General features: G+C 37.9%; 1 protein-coding gene across 4 annotated transcripts in view; it reads left to right on the top strand.

Annotated features, from left to right (window-relative positions):
• The first annotated feature begins 5,064 nt into the window (after positions 1-5,064).
• Positions 5,065-23,214, top strand: part of Tab2 (TGF-beta activated kinase 1 (MAP3K7) binding protein 2) — a 76,081-nt gene continuing 57,931 nt past the window's right edge. For 3 of the 4 annotated variants that reach the window (XR_013344155.1, XM_077801840.1, XM_026401953.2), the window contains exon 1: positions 5,065-5,429. The gene's annotated coding sequence lies outside the window, so the exon portion shown is untranslated. Of the gene's footprint in view, positions 5,430-18,978; positions 19,085-23,214 lie in introns of all 4 variants that reach the window. The other variant, XM_077801839.1, reaches the window with a different exon arrangement.

Here is a 23,214-nt window from a genome sequence, read left to right as displayed (position 1 = left end):
GGATGATCAGGAATCATTATCTCATCCTGCATCCCCACCCCTCATCTGAAGCCGAAAAATCTCTTTAGCATCACAAACTCACATGTACTGTTATAAAAATCATCATCTTTCCTCTCATAACTTCTCTTTCTATATTCCCGGATCATCTGACTCCAACATTTAGAGTCATCTTTGCCTCTACGTTTTTTGTCTTTGATTCCTCAACATTTGTTCGACCATGGACTGGGGACTGGCTCAGGAATGGGCATGTGGCTCAACTATAACCTTGGAGATGGGCAGGGAGTCAGCTGGGAAAAGTGGGGGGAAAAGTCCTGGGAAATATTTTCCCTCTCTTAAGACAATCTTCTTCCTGTGGACATTGTAGTTCAGATACCTGGAACTACCCCTACCATCTTGCTATTAGGTAAAGAATGATGCAAGTATCTGAGATAGCAGGGCAGAAATGGGAAGAACCTGATTCTTTATGAACTCTTGAAGTCTTTTCTACTTCAGAATTTCCAAATTGTTGAGAAATAAAATTCCTTATTATTGTCAAGTGCAGTGATGCACATGTGTAATCCCAGCAGCTCAGGAGGCTGAGGCAGGAGGATAGGGAGTTCAAGGCCAGCCTCAGCAACTTGGTGAGGCTTTAAGCAACTTATCAGACCCCGTCTCTACATAAAATATTAAAAAAAGAGCTGAGGGTCCCTAAGGAGTGGAGAAGTGATGGCTAAGTGGTTAAGCACCCCCTGGGTTCAATCCCAAGCACCAAAAAAAAAAAAAAAAAAAAAATCCTTATTGAAAACATTTTAAATTAGGATTTGTTACATGCATTGACACATCCTTACTGGCAGAATACTGGTAGAACACACTACGCTAACTCCTCACTATATCTCATTTGGGCTGCTGAAATTTTATCTGGTCTTTAAGGTTTCAAAGCTAATCCATTTCATATACCTGCTTGCTAAAGATTCCTTTTTTTAATTCTTCTTCCCACCACCCCATCCCCGTACTAGGGATTGACTCCATGGTCTTGGTCATGCTGAGTAAGTGCTTTGCTCCCAGCCCCTTTTAATTTTATTTTGAGAGGGTTTCACTAAATTGCCTAGGCTGGCCTCAAACTTGTGATACTCTTGCTTCAGTCTCCCACATAGCTGGGTTTGCAGTCAAGCACCACTGTGCCTCCTGTAAACATTCCTTCTTAAGGAACTCTTTAATCATGTCCCTTGTCTTGTCCAAAGACTTCTAGTAACTTTCCATTGCCTAGAGAACAGTCTAGGCTCAGCATTTGTGGTTTCATGTAGCCCTATCCTTCTTTATAGAATCTGTGTTATAAAGAATTAAGTGCCATCTCTCACATATGACTTTCTCTTTCCCGCTTTGTTCATGTTATCTCTGCCTAGAATGCTCTAGCTTCACCGCCACCTGTCTGTATGCAATCTTCTTGAAACTTGCCTTATGTCTCCCATTCTACCCTTGCAAGGTACTCTCTCCTCTCCAAGCATCTATGGTATTTATCGTCATCTACCTTGCATTGATGTTATTTGTGTAATCTCTTCTGCTAATGCCTTTGAATAGAATTTTCTGCAAAGATAACACATAATTTATTGCACACTTGAAATGTGGCTAGTACAACTAAGGGCCTGAATTTTAATTTTGTTTAAATTTAAATACACAAGTAGCTAATGGCTACTGTATCAGATAGTACAGTACCAGACTAATAGGCTCTGGAATGCAATATACACATTTTCCCCCTATAATCACTACAGAGAGCCCCTAGAAGCTACAATCTGTTCTGTTCTCCTTATTTTTTCCAGTTTTGTGGACGATAAGACATTGAATATTCACTTAAATCAATAAATAATCACATTTCCCAAATACTGTGTATTACAAGTACTTACAAGTACTTATAAAGATTCCTAGCTATTTTTGTTCCAAACTCAAGTAAATTCAATAAGGAAGACGAAATATCTGGATGACCCAAATTCTAGTCTATTACTGAGGAACAGATAATTAGTCCAATCAGAGGATCTATCATCTATGTATATCTAACTTACACCATTCCTTCTCTTAGTGATATAAAGGAACTCCTTACAGTTTAAAAGTCTTAATTTTTTAAATTATTTTTTTCCAGAGTTGAGGCTCTAACCCAGGGCCTTGTACAGGCTAGGCAAGCACCCTACCATGAGCTATAACCAGCCTAAGGTGTTTTTAAAAACTATTTATTTTGCAGTAATTTCAAACTTACCATAACATTGCAAGAAACTGTAAAAATATCCAGCTTCATCAAATTTAATTGTTTTAATTTAAAAATAACCCAGATTCTCCAAGCTTCAAATTTTATCAATCTCTTTTTGTACATGTGTACAGCAGATGTGAGCATGTACATATATAATATATATATATATATATATATATATATATATATATATATAGTATATACATTATTTTTTCTGAACCATTTGGGAGAAAATTCCACAGGTGTGTCCTTTTACCCTTTAATATTTCAGTGTATCTTCTTCTGAACAAGGATATTTTGTATAGAACGTATTCAAAAAATTAAACATTGACACAATATTTATGTCAAACTACAGTCCATATCTAATTTCAGCAATTATCTCAATATTCTTTATGACATTTTCCTCCTCTCATAAAGGACCCATTTCAGGGTCACATATTGCCTTTAGATGTCACGTTCTTTCAATTTCTTTTAATCTGCAGTCTTTGTCTTTTATGACATTGACAGTGTTTTAAAAATATAAGGCTAGTTATCTACAAAATTTTTCTCTGCTTGCATTGTCTGACCCTTCCTCATGGTGAGACCTTGGTTAAAGCTCTACAAAGGTGGTGAAGGAAGTATTGTTATACTGATCTTTTTGTCTTCCATCGGATCTTAGACTAGACCCAACCACACCTATTATTAAATTCATAAATCATTACATTTTTTTAAACAGAGAGAGAGAGAGAATCTTAATATTAATATATATATATTTAGTTTTCGGAGGACACAACATCTTTGTATGTGGTGCTGAGGATTGAACCTGGGCCGCACGCGTGCCTGGCGAGCGCGCTACCGTTGAGCCACATCCCCAGCCCAAATCATTACATTTTTATTGGAATATTTACCTGCAAATTTTGTGCAACAAATTTCTAGGGGAGCCCTCTACCACTGAGCCACAACCCCAGCCCCTGTACAACAAATTTCTAAAAGAAAACGTTCTTGTTTAAAATACATAATTCAGCTGGTGCACACCTGTAATCCCAGTGGCTGGGGAGGCTGAGGTAGGAGGATCTCAAGTTCAAAGTCAGCCTCAGCAAAAGTGAGGTAGTAAGCAACTCAGTGATACCCTGTCTTCAAATAAAATACAAAATAGGGCTAAGGATGTGGCTTAGTGGTTGAGTACCCCTGAGTTCGATCCCAGAACCCTAAATAAATAAATAAGGTGATTCTACAATTCTCAAAAGCACTTGTCGGCTTTGTGTGTGAAATTTACTTAATGGATTTAATTTACCTGAAATCATTTCAATTATTTCATATTGAGCATGAAAATAATTCCTCAAGGAGAATTGCTATGAAGTATTAAGTATTCTTATTTCTTAATGGTACATCCACTGGAGAGAAATTTCTTAGATTCTGATATTGTATATCAAAAGCACTTTTGGCCTTTTGAAGTTTGGTCTTTGAAGTGCTACTTTTTTGTCCTAGTTGTTTGTTTCCTTGGCAGAGCTAGAGATGGAACCCAGGGTCTTGCATAGGTTAGGCAACTATGAAGGGTTTCAAATCAGCGTCATAGCTCAATATTTCAGGTAATTTTAAGGACGAGTAAGGGACAAGGAATTGAGGAAAATATCTAACTGTAGGGAAGGCTATACTTCTTAAAGGATGCTTTGAAAAACAAAACAAAAAAAAACCCCAAAACCCACTTCTCATTGTAGCTATAGAGCTATCCTTGAGATAGATAGCATGGTCCTTCAGGATTCTTCTAGGGAATACGAATTGTTTCAAGGAAGAAACTGGCAGCGATATGGACATTTTGGACAGAGACAGAAAAATGCTGGAGTGTTTTGGACACCATGAAAACGCTAGAATTATTACATAAAATATTTTATAGTGTGAGACACGTATGTTGGTATTTTTTTTTTCCGTAGGGGGAAATTAAACAAATATTTCTTTAAGAAGATAGAAACTTGAAGTCTTCCCCTCTCCCCTGAAAGCTAAAGTGTCGTTGGCTCTGCTTCTAGGACTTCTAGGAACGTGCAATTAAAATAAAATCGAAACAACAAATCCCTTGCAGCACTTCCCCCACCCCCACCGCTCCAGAAGTCCGAGCCCGACACGCTGCTGATCTGAGTCTCCCAGCCCGGAGTCCCGAGGCTTCCAGGACGTCTCCGCACACCCTGGGGACGCCTCGGTCCCCCGCACGGGCCACTCCGGCGAGCCGGCGGCCTCGGCGCAGCCGGGCTCCGAGGGGGTGTGTCCGCGCCCGCCCGGCGCCCGCCTCCGCGGGCCCACCTGCTCCCCGCGCCCGCCCCCGGGACCCTCAAGCGGCGCCGCCGGTCGCCCCGCGGGTCCCGCCGCCCGCTTCCGGACCCGGCGAGACCCCAGCGACGCGCGACCGACCCTGGAGCTCGAGCTCCCTTCTCCCTTCCACCCAAAGGGCGATCAGCCCGCATGAGCGCGGGGAACCTGTGCCCCCGCCCCGGCCGGCAGCCCCAGCGTCCCCCTCGCACGGCCCCGCGGCGGCCCACGCCAGTCCGCGCCGCAGAGCAGCATTCGCCCAGTGCGCTCCCAAGACGGGTGTGGGGATGGTGAGTGTCGGGGGCGGGGTGCGGGGCGGGGAAAGAGCACCCCCGCGCCGCTGCCGCCGCCGCCGCTGCTCCCCCGCCGCCCGGCTGGGGGAGGCCTCGTCACAGCCGCCGCCTCAGCAGCGCCCGCAGATCTCGCGGTGTTTGCCGGCCTCCGCGCCGCCATATTGTGTGACAGTATTTTGATTTGGACTGGGCTGGCGGAGCCGCGGCGAGAGCTGGGGGGGTGGGGGGAGGGCAGGCGAGCGCGAGGGGGGTGGGGGCAGAGGGAGGTAGGGAGGGCGAGCGACCGGAGCCGAGCAGCGGGCCGCGGCGACGCCGCCCAGCCATCGCTTTTGATCTGCAGCAGCCGCCGGCGAGGCGACCCAGCCCGACCCCCTCCCCTCCCCCTCAGCCACGAGCGGCGGCGGCGGCGGCGGCGGCCGGAGGGAGTTGGCGGCGGCGGCCGATCGGAGGGGGCTGAGCGGGGAGGGAGGGAGGGCTGAGGTGTCCCCCCTGCCGGGTGGAATCGGAGGCGGCGGCGGCGCTGGCGGCGGCCGTGGTGGCGGAGGCGGCGGCGGCGACGGTGGAGACGGCTGCCCTAGTGGGAGAGGCGGCGGCGGCGGCGGCCGAGGAGGAGGAGGGGGAAGCGGCGGCGGCGAAGGGTAAGCGGATAGCGCAGCCGGGCCTCGGCGGGATCCCCAGCGCGGCTCTCCTCCGCGTCCCGCACCTCCCGGTCGTCGGGAAGCGGCTCTGCCGACTCGCAGGGAAGGCCCTTGCGGGGCGTCCGCTCCTTCCTCTCCCTCTTCCTCTCCCCGCCTCTGCCCTTACCCCGGTGGCGAGGCGGAGAGGGAGGCCCCCCAAGTCCTCCAGACCGGGTGGGGGTGGGGAGCATCGGGCCGGGCCTGGGCTCCGGGGCGTCGGTGGGGAGGGGGAGGGGGTTCGTGGGAGCCCAGCGCCGGGAGAGCCGGGGTGGGGAGGCCCCTGCCCCCGACCCGCCCCCAGGCGTGTGTGTGCTGGAGGTGGGGGAGGCACAGCTCCTGGGGAGCCGAGGTCTGCAGAAAGATGACTTCACGGGGGGTGCTGGGAGCGAGAGGGAGTTGTGAGGAGGTCGGGGGCAGAGCGCCGTTCCCTTCACGACTGTTCTCTTCAGCCTTTAAAGTGGGGAGCAAGCCCCGCTGAGAATATGTGGGCCCTTAGAGTTCACAGGAAAATGCTAGCTTTCTGTTGGTTCACCCTGAAACCCAGTGACTGACTGAGACCAGGAGGCAGCGAGGGTCTTTGGGGCATTGCCGAACAGGTGACAGGTGGATCTTTCTGTTGCTGATGCTTTGGGATTGTTGAGGCAGAGTTGTGTACCCAAGTGTCAAGAGACCGAGTGAGTTTGTATTTATGTGTTTGGCCATGTTTCATTCCATATATAGTATATTTGAGATGTTCGGTTTCCATTCAAGTCGGCTTAATTGTTGTGGAGAAATTCTTCAAATGTTTCTGATAAGAGAGGTTTCCAGGAGAGTGAAGGGAACATGCAGCTTCACAGGGATACCTCAGTAGGTCGTGAAATTTAGGTCCCCAAAGTGGAGACTGTTCACTGCCTTTATTCATTGGAAAGTTGTTGAGCACTAAGGTCGTATTCAAGGCAACCGTGAGGCAGTACAATCTTGCATCCATTTTGTCTTTTTTAGGTAAGTTTGTAAAGTACCAAGTTTTAGGCTCAGGTTGATTCACATTATAAAAGAAAGTTTCTTGTATTCAAAGAAGATATTGCTCGTTATGCAATTTCAAATTTGGCTGGGAATTTTGGTGGGAATGGAATACAATTTTTGCTTTCAGTTTTTACACTACTGCTGCTTACCACACTTTTATACAGTAGCAAAGTATTGACACCTTTTGAAAAGTATCTTTTAAATTCTTTGTAACTGTGAAATCACCGTTGATCTTAAAACTTGACAATTTGAAACTTTAAATTTTGAAAGGGTAGTAGCTGCTAATAAAGGAAGATCTGCTTTTCATTTTATTGTATTCTTTGAGCACTTTAATTAGAAACCTTGGTTACAAGTGTCAGATAAATGAGCTACAGATTAAATTAGAGCCCATTTAGTTTATGGATCCTTTAGCTTTTTTAAAAAATGTGTTTGCAGTAAATATGTTGAATGATGGTAACTATCAGTGTGTTAACAGGAAATAGAACAAAAATTCCAATGATTCAGAACTTCTGTTTGGGTTTCCCCCCTTTAAGCCTAAACAGTTTCTAATAGAGGGGGCTTAAATTTGAATTCTTAAAGAATCAGACTGAAAATTGAATAAGTTAGTTAGATGAGTAAGTTATCCACCGAATATACTGTTATTTCATTTTTCCCTGGGGTGCATGGAATAACTTTTCCTGAGTTTAAAAGTATTGATGAAATGCCACCATTTAAACCCTCTTTAATGGACTCTCATAGTGGAACCTGTGCTTTTGTAATTCATCAAGAATTGGGTAAATACTCAGAGGTTCATAGAGTACATGTTCCCTGAAAAATATATTTTAACTTAAATCAATCCCATTTGATTGAAGTAACACCTATGTTTGGTCTTTTCTTTAGTGGAAAGAAGTATTTCCCTTTATCTAAAGGTACTGTAAGACCTGAGTACAGTTATTACATCTAATTAAATGAGCTAATCTCTGCACAATTGAGTAGACACTACTGGATGCCTAATTATGGCTTTATTGAGTATTGCTTCTTTAGTGTTAGTAATATACTTACTACTCTTAGGTAAATGTCTTAACATGATTGCTCTTGTATCTTCGCAGAAATAAAACTTTGTTCTACTTCTTGAATTTTCTCTGTAAGGGAAATTCTTTTCCCACACCACTGTTTAGAGTGAAGTGAACCTACTGCATTTTGAAAAATAGGCATAATGTGTAGGCTCTTTTACTCTATGAATTACATTGCCAGAAAAGTCCTTGAGGAATGTCTGAATTTTCTAAAACTGCAAATTTTTTTTAGTTATATAAACACATCTAGACAAAAAGTTTATTTTGTATGATTATCAGCATACTTTAGAAGAGAAATTTTGCCTTGTTATATAGATACTTTTAAAAAAGATTTCTGATAGTCTTTACAACATATAAAGTTCATAAATTAAATCGTAATTCAGAAAGGTTTTAATCCCATTATATTTCTACTTGGCCAGGTTCCCATTACCCAGACAACAGTAGTACCACTTTTCCTTTTTGTCACTTATGCCATTTTTATTTGGTCTAAGATTGGGACTCTCTAAAGTAAAGAATTATGAGAAAATAGAGGCAAGTGTGAAGATTAGGACAAAACATTGAGGAGAAAATAGGGGATAAGATGCTAGTGGAGGATTAAATGAACGGTTTTATGTAGCTGGGAATGTGGAGATGTGGGTAGTGGTGGCTGCCAAGCCTAGGAAAATGATCGTGCTGAACGGCACAGAGATTTGTTCTGAATCTTTTTGTAGGCTCTGGCAATCTATACATGTCATCTTATTTAAAACCCTCTATTTTTTAAGATAGTGAGAATTTGAAAACATTAAAATTTTAAGGAATTTAATGTATGCATGTTCATATTTATTTGCCTCCAGCTTATATTCCCAGATAGTTAAGATATTTTACCATTTTTTTCCTAATGATTCTGATCCTAAAAAAAAATCTAGAACACTTACTCAGAAAGCTAAAATTCCTAAGTACTCTGGCACTTGCCAGGTACTGTCCTTTCTGAGTTCTCTTAAGTTAATCACTAGACTTTACTGTGATCTTGATAACTAAAGTATAAGCAGGGAGGGTTGTCTTTTTCATTATTTTCTAAGTATCCCACAAACAATCTTTTTATTAGTAAATGGTATTCTGCCAACATTCAGTCTTCCAGGATTTTATTTGGGGTATGGGGGGGTGTTCCAGAATAATTGTCACAAAACTCCTACATTGAAGTGATATATTTTCACTTATTTTATAGAATATGCTTTCTTTCTTATTTCCTAATCCTTAGAGAAGAAGTGAGCACAGTGAGAAGTGCCAGCAAACAAATTTATGTTTCAGGAGATCCAAGTCAGAATTGTTGCAAAGTAGAGTTATGGATATTAATATCAATAAAAATCTCTATGAAAAAAATTTTGAAGATTTTGTCACTTACATGTTCACTTGTTAAAAAATTATTTTACATAGACCCCCTTGTCTCCTGATGGTGCTTGGTAAATGAGGCTTCACTGAATATGGGTTTTTTATTTTCCTAATTCATTTTTAAGGTAAAAATTTAATGGGGATTGTAGTGTATATCCAATTATTGATTTCAGTTTAGAATTGGCATCAAAGGGGTGCTATCTTATATAGTAAAGAGGAAGAAACTAATTTTATTGAATTTCTACTGTGTGCCAAGTTTTCATTCATTTTACAAATGTTTTCTAAGTACTTACTATGTACCAAGGATTGTTGCAGATGGTGGAGATGCAGTACTAAATAACAGACAAGAATTTATGTTCTCATATAGTTTACATTCTAGTGGTAGAAGACATAATAAATGAGTAAAATGTAGTGCGTCTAGGAAAAAAAAATACTGTGGAGAAAAATAAAACCGAAGGAGTTTGGGGAATGTTGCTTATTTGATCTTTTAAAAACTACTTAGTGGGTAGTTTATTATTCTTGATTTCAAAAAACAAAAACTATCCAATACATAAAGTTTTTTTCTTTTAATAATAATATACTTCATAATTTGAGAACAAGATCATATTTGTGCTTCAGAGTTATCAGTCTCAATAGGGATTTCTTAATGTTAATATTTCAGAAAGCTGCTTTGTGGCTCAGTAGAAAATTTTGGGATTACCCTGGTTTGAATCCTGGTTTCGCTACTTAAGAGATTTGCTGTTGAATTTGAGGCCAATTATGGTTTCTTTGCTTCTCTGATCCTGTTTTCTAATCTGTAATGAATATAATATCTGTATGGTTGTTGCAGTGATTAAGTTGTATGTCTTATGTAAATTATAGAAGCTCAATAAATTGCAAGTGTTTATTGCACATCTAGAGTTTTATTAAAAAAAGCATGGCTGGGGTTGGTGACTCTTCAAGAAAGCTCTGTGTGGGCATAGTGTAATAATGTTTCATTTGGATAACTAAAGCTGTCTTGCCTGATTATCAGAAGGTTAATCAAAGCACAACTGTAATGTACAGTCTCTAGTACTTTCTGGAGAATTTGTGCATGTTATCTAGTCAGTGTAACATCTGGAGTAACCTTTTTCTGGTAAAGGAACATTGTGTCCTTTTTGGTCATGTTAGTTGACAAGCTGGATCTCAGCATTTTGACAAGTAATCAACAAATATTGTATTAAAATGTCAATGCATGTAAATTCTTATAAAACATTTAGTATAGTACATTATACATAGTGTTCAGTGAGCATTCACTTTTGTCATTTTTCTCTATTGTATATGAAGAGTATTTCAAAGAATTTACAAAGTATTAAGGAAAACAGTTACAAAGATAAAAGAATAATGCAAATTGTGAATGAGATTTTTTGATGAAGAGCAGAATAGCCATTCAAATTGCATACTTATTTTCATTTTTACACTGGAAGATTACTAAACTGAGCTTCTCAAGGATAGAGCAGATCTTTTCCTTCCAGTTTTTACACCATGATCTGGTCAGTGCTTAGCCTGCAGCTAGGAACTTTGTTAAGTGTTGAGTGGTTCTTGTAGTAATGTTTTTGTTGTTGTTGTATCACAGCCCTATTAGGTAGTAAAATCCTTCTGAGTCTGAACTGTTAGGGGTGCAGTGGACTTAAGTTTTTGAGTCTCCCTTTTAAGTACAGACTAAAATATTATAGCATAGTGGTCTTGGATAACATTGTAACTTTTTTTAATTTGAAAAAATTCCCTAGAAATTGAAAGGGAGAAATCAATTATTTGCAACTATACTAGTGTTCCCTATCCTCTTCCTATGATGTTGTTGACATCAGTGTGAAAAGGGGATATAGCAGTTTTTAAAAGCAGAATAGAAAAATGAAGTCATGCATAATTACATGCTCTTAACTAACTTAAAGGTCAAGTTTATTTTGTCCCTTTAAGGCAATTTCAGTGAAACTGTAGATTTGTACTGGCTTTATGAATTAAATGACTCGGTTATTTACTTAACATTCTTGTGATGTGGGAAATACTGGTGTTTCCACAGAAAAGGGAAAACATCCCACCACTGCCCCAACACCCACTTTAACAGTAACCAGTTCCTCAGATGTTTGCATCTTAGCACCAGTCAGCTTTTTCTTATTCTGTTACAAGTTATCCTCTACCTCATGGATAATAATTTCATCTTCCCTAAGATTTAAGGCTTCTGTCTGGTTCTAAGATCTTTAGCTGTTTACACAAACTATTTCTTAAATTAAAAAAAAAATTCCTCTCAAAGCATGTATAGGATGTTTTATATTCAAATTTGATATGCCACCTTATTATCTTGCAAATGAGAAAGACATACAATTAAAGATTCTAATACTCTTGTGGGTTTTCTGTTTGCTTGTTTTGAACAATAATCTACCGCTGGAAAGAAATACTACTGAAAGGTGTTAGTTTTGAGTGGCTTCAGAAAGGAAGTCTAATTTACCCACAAACAGGTACAACAAAGGAGGGCAGAGTAAAGTAAGAATTTGTAGTATTTTAATTGCCTTGTTAAAGAAAATGGCATTCTTTGTATCGCCTAAGAAAGAATAACAAAAATTGGGCTAATAACAGTACTCCTGGTAGAAGACACAGAAGCCAGATAATAAAGTAGAGGTTGGAAAGGTCCTGCCGAGAAAGAGACAGGGGAACCCCGAGTAAAGAAATGCGAAAATGCATGGATGTTGACTATTAATACTAGGATTGCTCTAAAAATAATTAATCCATTAATATAGCAGCAAAATTCATAATAGTCAAGCTATGGAGTCAACCTAGGTGCCATTCAACAGACAAATGGATAAAGAAAATGTGAGATACACACACACACACACACACACACTGGAATACTACTCAGCCATAAAGAACAAATGAATTATGGAATTTGCCATAGAACCGGAGACTCATGCTAATTGACAGAAGCCAGTCCCCAGAATGTTAGAGATCATATGTTTTTTCTGATATTCAGAAGCTAATCCAAAATAAAGGGTTGGTGGATAAAAAAACAGAAGAAAGATCAAAGGGAATTGAAGAGATGGGAGGAGAGATGGTTAAGGAAAGAATAGTGGAATGAATTTGATCTAACTTTCCTATGTACGTATATGAACATATCCTAGTCAATCTTACCATCGTGTATATCCACAAGACACAAACTTTAAAAAAATAACAATAAGTAAATAGAAAGGTCAGTAGACTAGGAAAAATGGGGGGAGAAAGGAGGAAAGGGAAAGTACGAGGGACTAAATTAGAACAAGTTATAGTCCATATTTTTATAATTATGACAAAATGAATTCTAATGTTATGTATAACTAAAAAGAGCCAGTAGTGTTGGGGATATAGCTCATTTGGTAAGAGTGCTTGCCTCACATGCACAAGGTCCTGGGTTTAATCCCCAGCAACACATACACAGAACTAATAAATAAAAAGAAGAAAATTTAAAAATTAAAAAAGTGTGAAAGTAATTTTTGTGAATTCTTATTCCCTGATTTATTAATTACTTTCATCAGAATCATTAAATAATACTGTTATTTTGAGTCTTAGCTTAAACTTTTACTCTCAGATTTATTTACATTAAGGAAATTGTCTTTTGATCTTTAATACCTTTATACCTTTTAGTGTCAACACCATAAGTCTATCCTAAGTTTGCTTCTGTCAGTTTGTCAGCCAGGCAGCCCAAAGATATTGCTTACTTTAATCATGTCAATTTTATGGAGTGTTTTTTTCCATTCCTCATCAATGAGAGAAAATATTTGATAATACAAATGAAAACTTGAGTTTAGCCACTTAACCTTATAGAATATTGACCTTACATCAGTCAAGTTTGATTGAAGCAGAGAAATGACAACAGCAGTCATTCTGATGTGAACTGGGGAAACGTGATTAGAAAGGAGTTTAGCTGATTTTAATTCTGTAAAGGAACCAAGTCATATAATGAATTTTGGTTTTGAGTTGATCTGTTTGTTAACTTGTCATATTGTCAGTCACTGCCATTTTAATTAAATATCTTAATTTTATCATGTTGGCAGTTTGTGCAATGTAAAATAAGATGTAGGCTTTAAACCCAGATGAGCCCCAAGTAAATATGAGTTCTCTTTCTAACCATAGCTATATGATCTTAGGTATCATTCAAGCTCTAATCCAAGAAAAATGGATAGTCTTTTAGGTACCTGGCATGGTAGTTCTGACTGTATTTTCTGTGATATGTTACCTAGCACAGTGTCAACCTGGAGCCTAGTAGCCATTAATAAATAATACTCAAAATCTAAACTACATTCCATAATATCCTGAAGATGGGGGTTGTAGGGAGGTGTTGGGGATTGAACCCAGGCCTCATGCATGCTAGCAAGCGCTCTGCCATTGGAGCTATGCTTCTAGCCCATCCTATACTTTTTAAGGCAAGTTTTCTTCCCTATAACTTCCTCACATTAGCTTCATTTTGATCATTTTCTGTTCCGAAAAGTTTAATTATAAAATATAATAATCTTTGAAGTAAACATGATGAATACTTGTTCTAGTTACATTAGATATATAGCTTAAATAATTGGGAGCTACTTTTTCAGTTATTTCAGTAACATTCTTTTGTATGTCACATGTTGAGAAACAGTGCTCTCTTGTTCTTGTGTTTATTGCTGGATTAACTATAATTGTCTTTGCTTTGATTTTTCCTAAAATCGTTTGCCTTAATTTATTAAGTAAACTGGTGTGATTGTTTTGCTTTTCTATATTAGTTAGTATTAAGTGCTGTTTTAATATTTTATATTAATAATACAATTTGTCTATTAATTATGTACTAAACTTCAGAACTCTTTTCTAGTATGATCATAATACAAATAACTTATTACTACAAAGCCAATTGCTCTATAGTTGCTACTGAAATAGTTTAAAATATGGACTGCATTTTATTAAGTATGTTTAGAATATTCTGTAGTGTATACATATTTAAAGTCTCTTATCCTAAAGTGACTAGTACTCTTTAGTCTTACATGTGAGCAGTTTTTGTGCAGTCTGTAAAGTCAAGCCAGAAGCACAAATTATGATGGGGATCTAGCAATTAATCATTGGATAAATGATATATTATCATTACAGAAAGAATTGTGAGGTACATATTGGTCTTTTTGGCTTGTTTTTATACCCAAATAGATTTTCTGCAAGCAAAAATCACTATGTAGTGTGAAGGATTACATATATAGAACATTTTATGTTTATTTTGATCAAATGCCATTATTTTGAAAAGTAACATTTGTAAATCTTGTCATATGGGTCACTTAATACAATTAATGATTGGGTCAGCAAATTAGTTTTGCTTTTTTGTGTGCGATGCAAGGGATTGATTTTCCAAAGCCTTATTATGCATGCTAGTCAACACTCTTACCACTGAGCAACATTCTGAGTCCTGATTTTGCATTTTTACAGTTTTCAACAGTTTCACTTCCAAGCAGCAAAGCCAGTTATACATTGCAAAAAAAAAAAAATTAAATTAAATTTAAAAAACTCCCTTTAAAAATGAATAATGTTTAAATTTATGCTATAAAGCCTATTGTATTATAAAGACAATTAGGGGTCTGGTAAACATAAACTTCTGCTTTTTAAAACTTAACCCATTAAGTCCCACATTTCCAATTCTTTAAACAATTCAATGAAATTGACACAGGTGCATTAAAATAGGTTGGAAATCACAATCTAGAACATAATATATTCTTTATATATATCGTCATATGTTCTAATCATTCACTTACTGCTTTTCTCAAATTAATTATAAACTAATTTTCTCAAATTAATTAATTAAAAATAATATTTATTTCAAAAGTTTTCATAAGTGGTATATTTGTTGCTCAACTTAAATTTTTAAAGGTAACCCACATCTAAGATGATGGGACTTAACATCAACTCCTAGGTGTCACAGTTAAGTAGTTGCTAGAATTGGAGAGAAAAATGTGCTCAAAAAAACACTCTTAAGGTGTCAGTGTCAAATAAAAAGTGCTGGAAATATATTTACATGAGGGAATAACTATTGGAATCTTACTCTGTGACTAGCATGTAGCTCAGTTTACCAACACAAATAGTACTTGATTAAGTCCTGTTTGCCACTTTTAAGATGATTTTCTAGGGAAATGGAAAAATAAGCAAATGGAAATGGGATTTCAAAAGAAAATTTCAACTGCCACCTATGGTGATTCTGCTTTTTTACATGTAAATATGCACTGACACATATTGATTGGACTTGCTTGCTCTTTGAGATTTTTCTTGCCGAAGTGATTTGTTGGCCTGAGTGAGAGATCCTGATTCTCTCTATGAGATTTTTCTAGATGACTGTCAGTGCCTTTGTTGTAGTTCTACAAGTGGAATGAGAAATACTCTTTTGGGGATGATAACAGATTCATGGGAAAATTTATCTGGTGATCTTAGCCAAAGCCAAGATAAAGTTTTATAGGGTGTCACATGAGAATATTAAGAAACCCCCAAGTTTCATACGCCTTGTATGGCATACCTGTGCAGAATAGCTGCTCACCCAAGAAATCTTGACTTGCTCGTTCTTCTGTAGTGTCTCATCTCTATATTCTTTATTATTAAATCTAACTGAGTAGTTTTTGAGTTTCTGCTGTATACTGGGTCCTTTCTGGGCAAAGGGAATGGAGAGATTAATAAGATATAGTTCTTGTCCTTGGACACATGTGTAAATGACTATGATATACTGTGACAAATGTTGTGACAGGGTTAAACAAAATACTTGAGGAATCCACAGGAGGGAGTATCTGATTCAGTGAGAGATGAAAGGATACAACAGGGAAATCTTCATAGGAAAAATGACAGTAAGTTTGAGTGTGTTTCAGATGAGGAAAAGACAGGTTTGCAGTTAAGAGGGCATTTTGGACAGAGAAAAACAGCATGTCTAAAGGATGGAGGTAGGAATGCCCATCTGTATTTAGTAATTGTGAGTATTCCACAGTGTGGTAGGCTCCATTGGTGGGTTAATAGGAACTGAGATGGAAAATTAGAAGACAGAGCATGATTTGACTTCATTCTATTAATGACAGAATGCAAGTTCTTAAATTTACCTTCTAAGAAAAACAAAAGAATACTACAGCAAAGAGAATACTTAAGAAAACAGATACACTTGGAAAGGAGAGTTAGGCCTTATAACTTGTTGTTTGAGAGTTGACAAGGGATCAGAATTAAGGCTGTGATAATTAGGTAATTAAGGAGGTGAGCAGATGATCTTGAGAAGGAAATATTGAGTATAAAGATAAGAGTCACACATGCCCTGGCTTGAGTTCCTAGGTGCATGGTGGTGACATTCACTGATACAGAACAGGTCAGGGGAGTAATAGGTGAGGAAGGTAAGTTTTTAGTTTTGTTTGTTGATTTTAAGGTTCCTGTAGAGGGAGAAAGAGGAGGAAAACATCACTTTATTTGAGGGAGACAAGGAAGGGTTTCTGATTAGATAACAGTTGAGCAGGCACCTGATGTGATTAAAAAGATTTCCACATAGAAGGAGCAAATGCAGAGGCCTTTAGTTGAAAGCCTGCTTGCCATCATCCTTCCAAGAGCTAGAAAGCCAGTACAATTGGAACTGAGTAAGGGAGAGGAAGAAGGGCAGATGAGATATAAGTGAGTAAGCTTTTTAAATAAGGTTTTTAGATTATTATGTCTTTCCCCCTTATAGTCTCACCTTTCTGACAAACCTCAACCCCTGGCAAGCTCCATCTGATCTCTATCCCTATGATCTTGTCACTCTGAGTGCTACATAAATGGAATTATATAGTGTAATGTCCTTAAAGTCCATCCAAATTGTTACATGTATCATTAGTTCATTCTATGTTAATGCCAAGAAGTATACTATTTTATGAATATACCATAATTTATTTAACCATTTACTAATTTGAAAGACTTCAGAGGTCTCCAATTTGGAGCTGTAAATACAAAGCTGCTATGAACTATTTTTTACTGGTTTTTATATGAAAAACCATTATCTCTATACCATAAATCCCCAGGAATACAATTGTTACTGTGTGATAAATGCATGTTTAACTTTAAAAGAAACTGACAGACTTCAGCATGATAGTTACTGCTTTATATACCCACTAGCAATGTATGAAAGATAGTTTCTTTGCAGCATCCTCACTAGCACTTGATATTATCAGTATTTTTCTTTATTTCAGCCAGTCTAAAAGGTGACATTAATATGCACCATGACTATTGACTGAACATATTTTTACGTGCTTTTTTGCTGTCTGGATATCCTTTATAGTGCAGTGTCCATTTAAGTCTTTTGCCTGAATTCCCCCTCCCCCACCCTAAGTACTGGGGATTGAACTTGGGGTGCTCAATCACTTGAGCTACATATCTAGCCCTTTTTATTTTTTATTTTAAAGGAGGATCTCACTAAGTTACCCAGACTGTCCTTGAACTTGTAATCCTTTTCCCTCAGCTTACCAAATTGCTGGGAATAGAGGTGTGCCACTGAGCCTGGTTGTTTTGCTCATACTCTAATTGAATTGTTTTCTTGAGAGTTCTTTACACATTCTGGATCCAAGTCCTTTGTCGACTAAATGATTTACAAATATTTTCTCCTACTATGTAGCTTCTCATTTTAGCCTATAATTTTTTTTAAATTTTTGATGAAGTTCATGCATTTTATCTTTTATGGATTGTGCCTTTCTTGTCAACTCTCAGAACTCTTCAACTAAATTTAGGTCCTAAAGATTATTCTGTTCTAAAAGTTTTTTCAGAGCTTTATGTCTTACCTCTTATAGCTATGACCTACTTCGATTTTAAGTTTTATGTAAGGTATGATGTTTAGGTTAAAGTGGGTTTTGTTTTTGTTTTTTGCCTGTGGATGAACAATTGTTCCAACATTTCTTTTCATTTTGTTTTATTTTATTTTATTTTTTTTTTTAGTTGTAGATGGACACAGTACCTTTATTTATATTTATGTGGTGCTGAGGATTGAACCCAGTGCCTCACACATGCAAGGTGCATGCTGTACCACTGAGCCACAACCCCAGCCCCATCTTTTCAATTTCTTGGAAAGACTATCGGTCGGGCTGGGGATGTGGCTCAAGTGGTAGCGCGCTCGCCTGGCATGCGTGCGGCCCAGGTTCAATCCTCAGCACCACATACAAAACAAAGATGTTGTGTCCGCCGAGAACTAAAATAAATAAATATTAAAAAAAAAAAAAAGACTATCGGTCTTCCATTGAATTGATTTTGTACCTTTGGCAAAAGTCAGATGGCCATAATTATGAGGTTCTATTTCTGGATTCTCTATTCTTCTCAAAGATCTTTTTATTTGTCCTTTCACTAATAACACATGATCTTAATTAGTGTAACTATATTGTAAGTCTTAAAATTGAAGTGACATTCCTCTGATTTTATTCTTTTTCCAATTGTTTTGTCTATACTAGTTCCTTCCTGTGTAAAATTCAGAATCTCTAAAAATATAGTGCTGGTGTTTTTTGTCAGACTTGCGTTAAATCTATAGCTCAGCTTCAGGGGACATTAACATTTTTTTTTTATTCAGTCCATGAACATGGTACGTCTCCCCATTGTATGTCAGATTTTGGATGTGTTTCAAATCCTGTATGGATAGCATCGCTGATGAATTGAATATGAGGTATAAAAGAGAATTCAAGAATGACTCCCAAGATTTTTGGCCCAGGCAATTGGAAATATGGAATTGCTGTTGACTGAGTTGGGAAAGAGTGGTGAAGTAGCAAGTTTAGACTGGGCTGGGCATTTTTGTTTTGTTTTGTTTTGTTTTGTTTTGACATGTTAACCTTAATGTCTTTTAGACATGTAACTGGTGATATCTAGTAGGCAATTCATTCAGTATTCAAAATGGAATTTAACTGAGATTTGGGCTAGAAACATAAATTTGGGATATAAGTTTATGTGTAAGAAATTCCAGTGGTACTTGTTAAAAACTATTTCTATAACTACTTTTTGTTTTCTGTCATATTACTTGCCATATTACATATTGGCAAAAAATCCAGATTCTCCTAGCATATGAAGAACTTTGATACCATTCTGTTCTGCGTTTTATCTAACCTTGCCATTTTTCTGTTATTCCCTAGATCAGAGTCAACAACTTCTAATGAAACTCATTACATTATAACTCTACAAAATCTTTGGCCTCTGTTGGGTAGGAAAGTGACATGACCCAGCCTATATTTTAAGCTAGTAAGTTGTCACCACTATGAAATACAGAAAGACTTCTTAACAGTATAATAAGCTATACAGTAAGCAGTTATCATGTTACTTTGATTGTCCAGATAGCAGATATCTGAACAAGAACACTGGAGAGAAGAGGGTAAGTACGAAAAGTTTTTGTGGGGGTGATCATTGGAACTGCCATTAACTATATGTGGAAAGTAAAAGAATTGGAGGCTTGGCTCTAGTTTCTAGCTTCAGGATCATGCTACTTAAAATTAACAGAAATACATTTTTGGGTGGGGGGCAATGAGTTGTTCTGGATAAGATGAATTTAGGTTGGTAGCATGGTATTGTCAGGCTGTTAATTTACTTGTTCTGGTTCCACCCTTTCCCCCTAATGTCTGAATTCCATTGTAATAACTTCTCTTTAGGAAAAACTAACCAATAATCAACAGTAGAGCTTGAAATATGTGAAGGGCAATTGCTTTCCTTATTCCTTAACCACATTCCCATCCACTTTCCCTACCATATTGAAAAAATTACTTAGAATAAATATACCACTGTCATTATTGCCACCTATATTGGTACATTTTTATATTTTTGTAGAAAATAAGTAAGGTAGCTTGGCAAAGCTTTTTGAAGAAAAAGCTTTATAATGTATTTATGATTCAGGTATTAATCATTGAGTCAACTAACACATCATTCATCTAGTATCATTAGGTATTAACTCCATAAAATAATTGAAACTTATCCCCAAATCTATTTAATTATAGATTTTCTGTGCAGATTTTAAAATATCTATATTATGAAGGTATTTGTAGCCCCAAATTATTTCTTTATAATTTTTATATGCTTTGCTACTTTCTGAAATAGAGAAAAATATACATGCCTTGCATACTAAACCTTTTCTGGAAGAGAGAAAGAGCTTCAGAATGAGTCAGGAACCCCATGTTCTAATCCAGTGCCAGCACTAAGTTGTTGTGTGAGAATTGACTACATGGACTCTGGAACTTCACCTAGCATGTAGTAGGTGTTTTGCAGATACTTTTAGAATGACTCATTGTTTTATGCCTAGTTTAGTACTCCTCCTCTGATTCATTACTTGGAATTCCTAGTAAATAAACTTCTGAGTTTTTAAATTTTTTTTAGTTGTAGTTGGACACTATTCCTTTATTTTATTTTATTTTATTTATTTATTTTATGTGGTGCTGAGGATCAAACCTGCACCTCGCGTGTGCTAGGCGAGCACTCTACCACTGAGCCCCAGCCCTAGCCCCCCCTTTTTTAACTTCTGAGTTTTTAATCAATAGGGCCATCTAGGTTCTCATAGGACTGAACTATAAGCTTAATTTCTAATATCTGTTTTAGCTGCTTAATGGAATTTTTGGCCTTGTCTTGATAGGTTTTTTTGGTATTTGAAGTTGCCAAACAACTGATCTTTCAATACTTGATTTATTGAGAGCACTTTACTTATTTAGTACATTTTATGTGCCTTTGTTATAGCAGTGTCCTAGATGGAAGCACATAGCTCACTCCCCAGAGATTGTGTAACTTTGATGAAGAGACATAGAAGAGGAAGTACAGGAGAATAATTGAATGTTCATTTAAATGTCAAAACATTGACCCCACAGAAATATTATTTAAGTTCTAGGAATAGAGCCCATTTGGGCTGAAGCAGAATAAGGATTCAACAAGAATGTGAAATTGAAGATTTTCAAAGGTGGTTAGGAGTTTGGTATCAGGAGGGAGAAATCATCCTATGCAAGGGCTGTTGGTACTAAGGAAAAGAAAAAGGGAGGTCAAATTTGTTCAGACAAGGCTGGCTGGATTCCTAAGGGTGTGAAGACTTATGGGGGGAAAAAAAGTAGGTGGATATAGCAGAGATATTTTAATCTAGGCTACAAGTCCCCGAGGAGATCTGAGGGTAGAATTTAGAGAGGTCTGAGCTGTGGTACACACCTATAATCTCAGGTACTTGGGAAGCTGAGACAGGAGGATTGTAGGTTTGAGGCCATCCTAAACAATTTGGTGAGACTCTTATCTCAAAATAAAAACAAAAATTTTTTAAAGGGCAAGCCCTATCACAAAATAGTAATAGTAGTAGTAATAATAATATAATAGAAGAGATGTTTACATTTGGATAAAAAAAAGTTACTTCTAACTGAAACTTGGCATATTCTTCTGTTAAGATTTTAAGCAGTCTAGCTATTGTGAATTGTGCCGCTATAATCATTGCTGTGGCTGTATCCCTATAGTGCGCTCTTTTAAGGTCCTCAGGGAATAGTCCGAGAAGGGCGATAGCTGGGTCAAATGGTGGATCCATTCCCAGCTTTCCCAGAATCTCCATACTGCTTTCCAAATTGGCCTCACCATTTTGCAGTCCCACCAGCAGTGTACAAGTGTACCCTTTTCCCCACATCCTCGCCAACACTTATTGTTGTTTGACTTCATAATGGCTGCCAATCTTACTGGAGTGAGATGGTATTTTAGGGTGGTTTTGATTTGCATTTCTCTGATTGCTAGAGATGGTGAGCATTTTTTCATGTACTTGTTGATTGCTTGTATGTCCTCCTCTGAGAAGTGTCTGTTCAGGTCCTTGGCCCATTTGTTGATAGGGTTATTTGTTATCTTATTGTTTAATTTTTTTAGTTCTTTGTACATTCTGGATATTAGGGCTCTATCTGAGATGTGAGGGGTAAAACCTAGATGCCCTTCAATAGATGAATGGATAAAAAAAATGTGGCATCTATACACAATGGAATATTATGCAGCACTAAGAAATGACAAAATCATTGAATTTGCAGGGAAATGGATGACATTAGAGCAGATTATGCTAAGTGAAGTTAGCCAAGCCCTAAAAAACAAATGCCAAATATCTTCTTTGATATAAAGAGAGCCACTAAGAACAGAACAGGAAGGAAGAGCATGAGGAAAAGACTAACAGTAAACAAAGACGAATGAGGGGAGAGAAAGGGAGAGAAAATGGAAAGCATATGGAAATGGTAGGAAACCTTCAATGATACACAAAATTATAAGAGGTTATGAGGGGCAAGGGGGAGGGGGGAAAAAGGGAGAGAATTGAACAACAGCAGAGGAGGTAGAGAGGGAAGATGGGAGGGGAGGGAAGGGGAGTGGGGATAGTAGGGGATAGGAAAGGTAGCAGAATACAACAGTCACTAATATGCCATCATGTAAAATGTGAGTATGTAACAGATGTGATTCTGCAATCTGTATTTGGGGTAAAAAAGGGAGTTCAAAACCCAATTGAGTCAAATGTATGAAAGATGATATATCATGAGCTCTGTAATGTTTTGAACAATCAATAAAAAAATTTTTAAAAAAAGATTTTAAGCAGTAGATTACAATAGTATTAGCAGTACCGGTCTTTACTGCTAATAGAAAAAACACAAGACAACTTTCACATCTATCATTATGGCATTTCTAGATGTAATTTATGTATATACTACTTCACAATTATGGTTTTTAAACTCCTGGTTGGTTTTGTTGTGTTCTATGTTAATAAAGAAACGTGCATATTAATCAGTCACAAGTTAACTGGGCTTTAGTGTCATTGGTGGGGAGGATGGTAATTTTATTTAAATAGACAATTGAAAGACTACCAAAGGGGCCCATCACCCCAGATCTAGGGTAGAACCAAACTGGAGAAAGCATTGAAAACCACCCTGATGGGTTTTAGTGGAAGTGATAAGCAGGAAAGAAACTCAGTGAATTTTTTTATGCCATTTACAGAATAAATGCAAGTTAATTAGTAATTTCTAAAGTGTGAAGAAGTTTCTGTTGTCATTTTTTTTTAAGAAAAGGGGAACTCTTCTTAGCACTCATCTATGAATAAACTGAGGTTTAAAAAAGGTAACCAAAATTCCATATTTACTATTCTTGCCCAGATATTATATATTTATATAGCTTATTAAGAACTAGCTTATTAAGCTCTTGTGCAACTGAGTGAAATATTTGAAGCAGTTACATAGGAACTTTTCATAGATTAGGTTAACAGGAAGCTAAGGCACAGGTCTGGTAATGTAGATGTTGGATGATAGGAATACCATGGTAGGTAGCAATAGAAGTGGAGTAGAATCTCAAGAGATTTGGAAAGAAAACTATGTAAGTTGAATTTTTTGGGTTTTGGAGAGGTAATG

This window comes from Urocitellus parryii, chromosome 8 (genome assembly GCF_045843805.1).
Source record: "Urocitellus parryii isolate mUroPar1 chromosome 8, mUroPar1.hap1, whole genome shotgun sequence".
Lineage (NCBI taxonomy): Eukaryota > Metazoa > Chordata > Mammalia > Rodentia > Sciuridae > Urocitellus > Urocitellus parryii.
The sequence above is the reverse complement of the archived record's forward strand: the minus strand, read 5'-3'. Positions and strand labels throughout refer to the sequence as shown.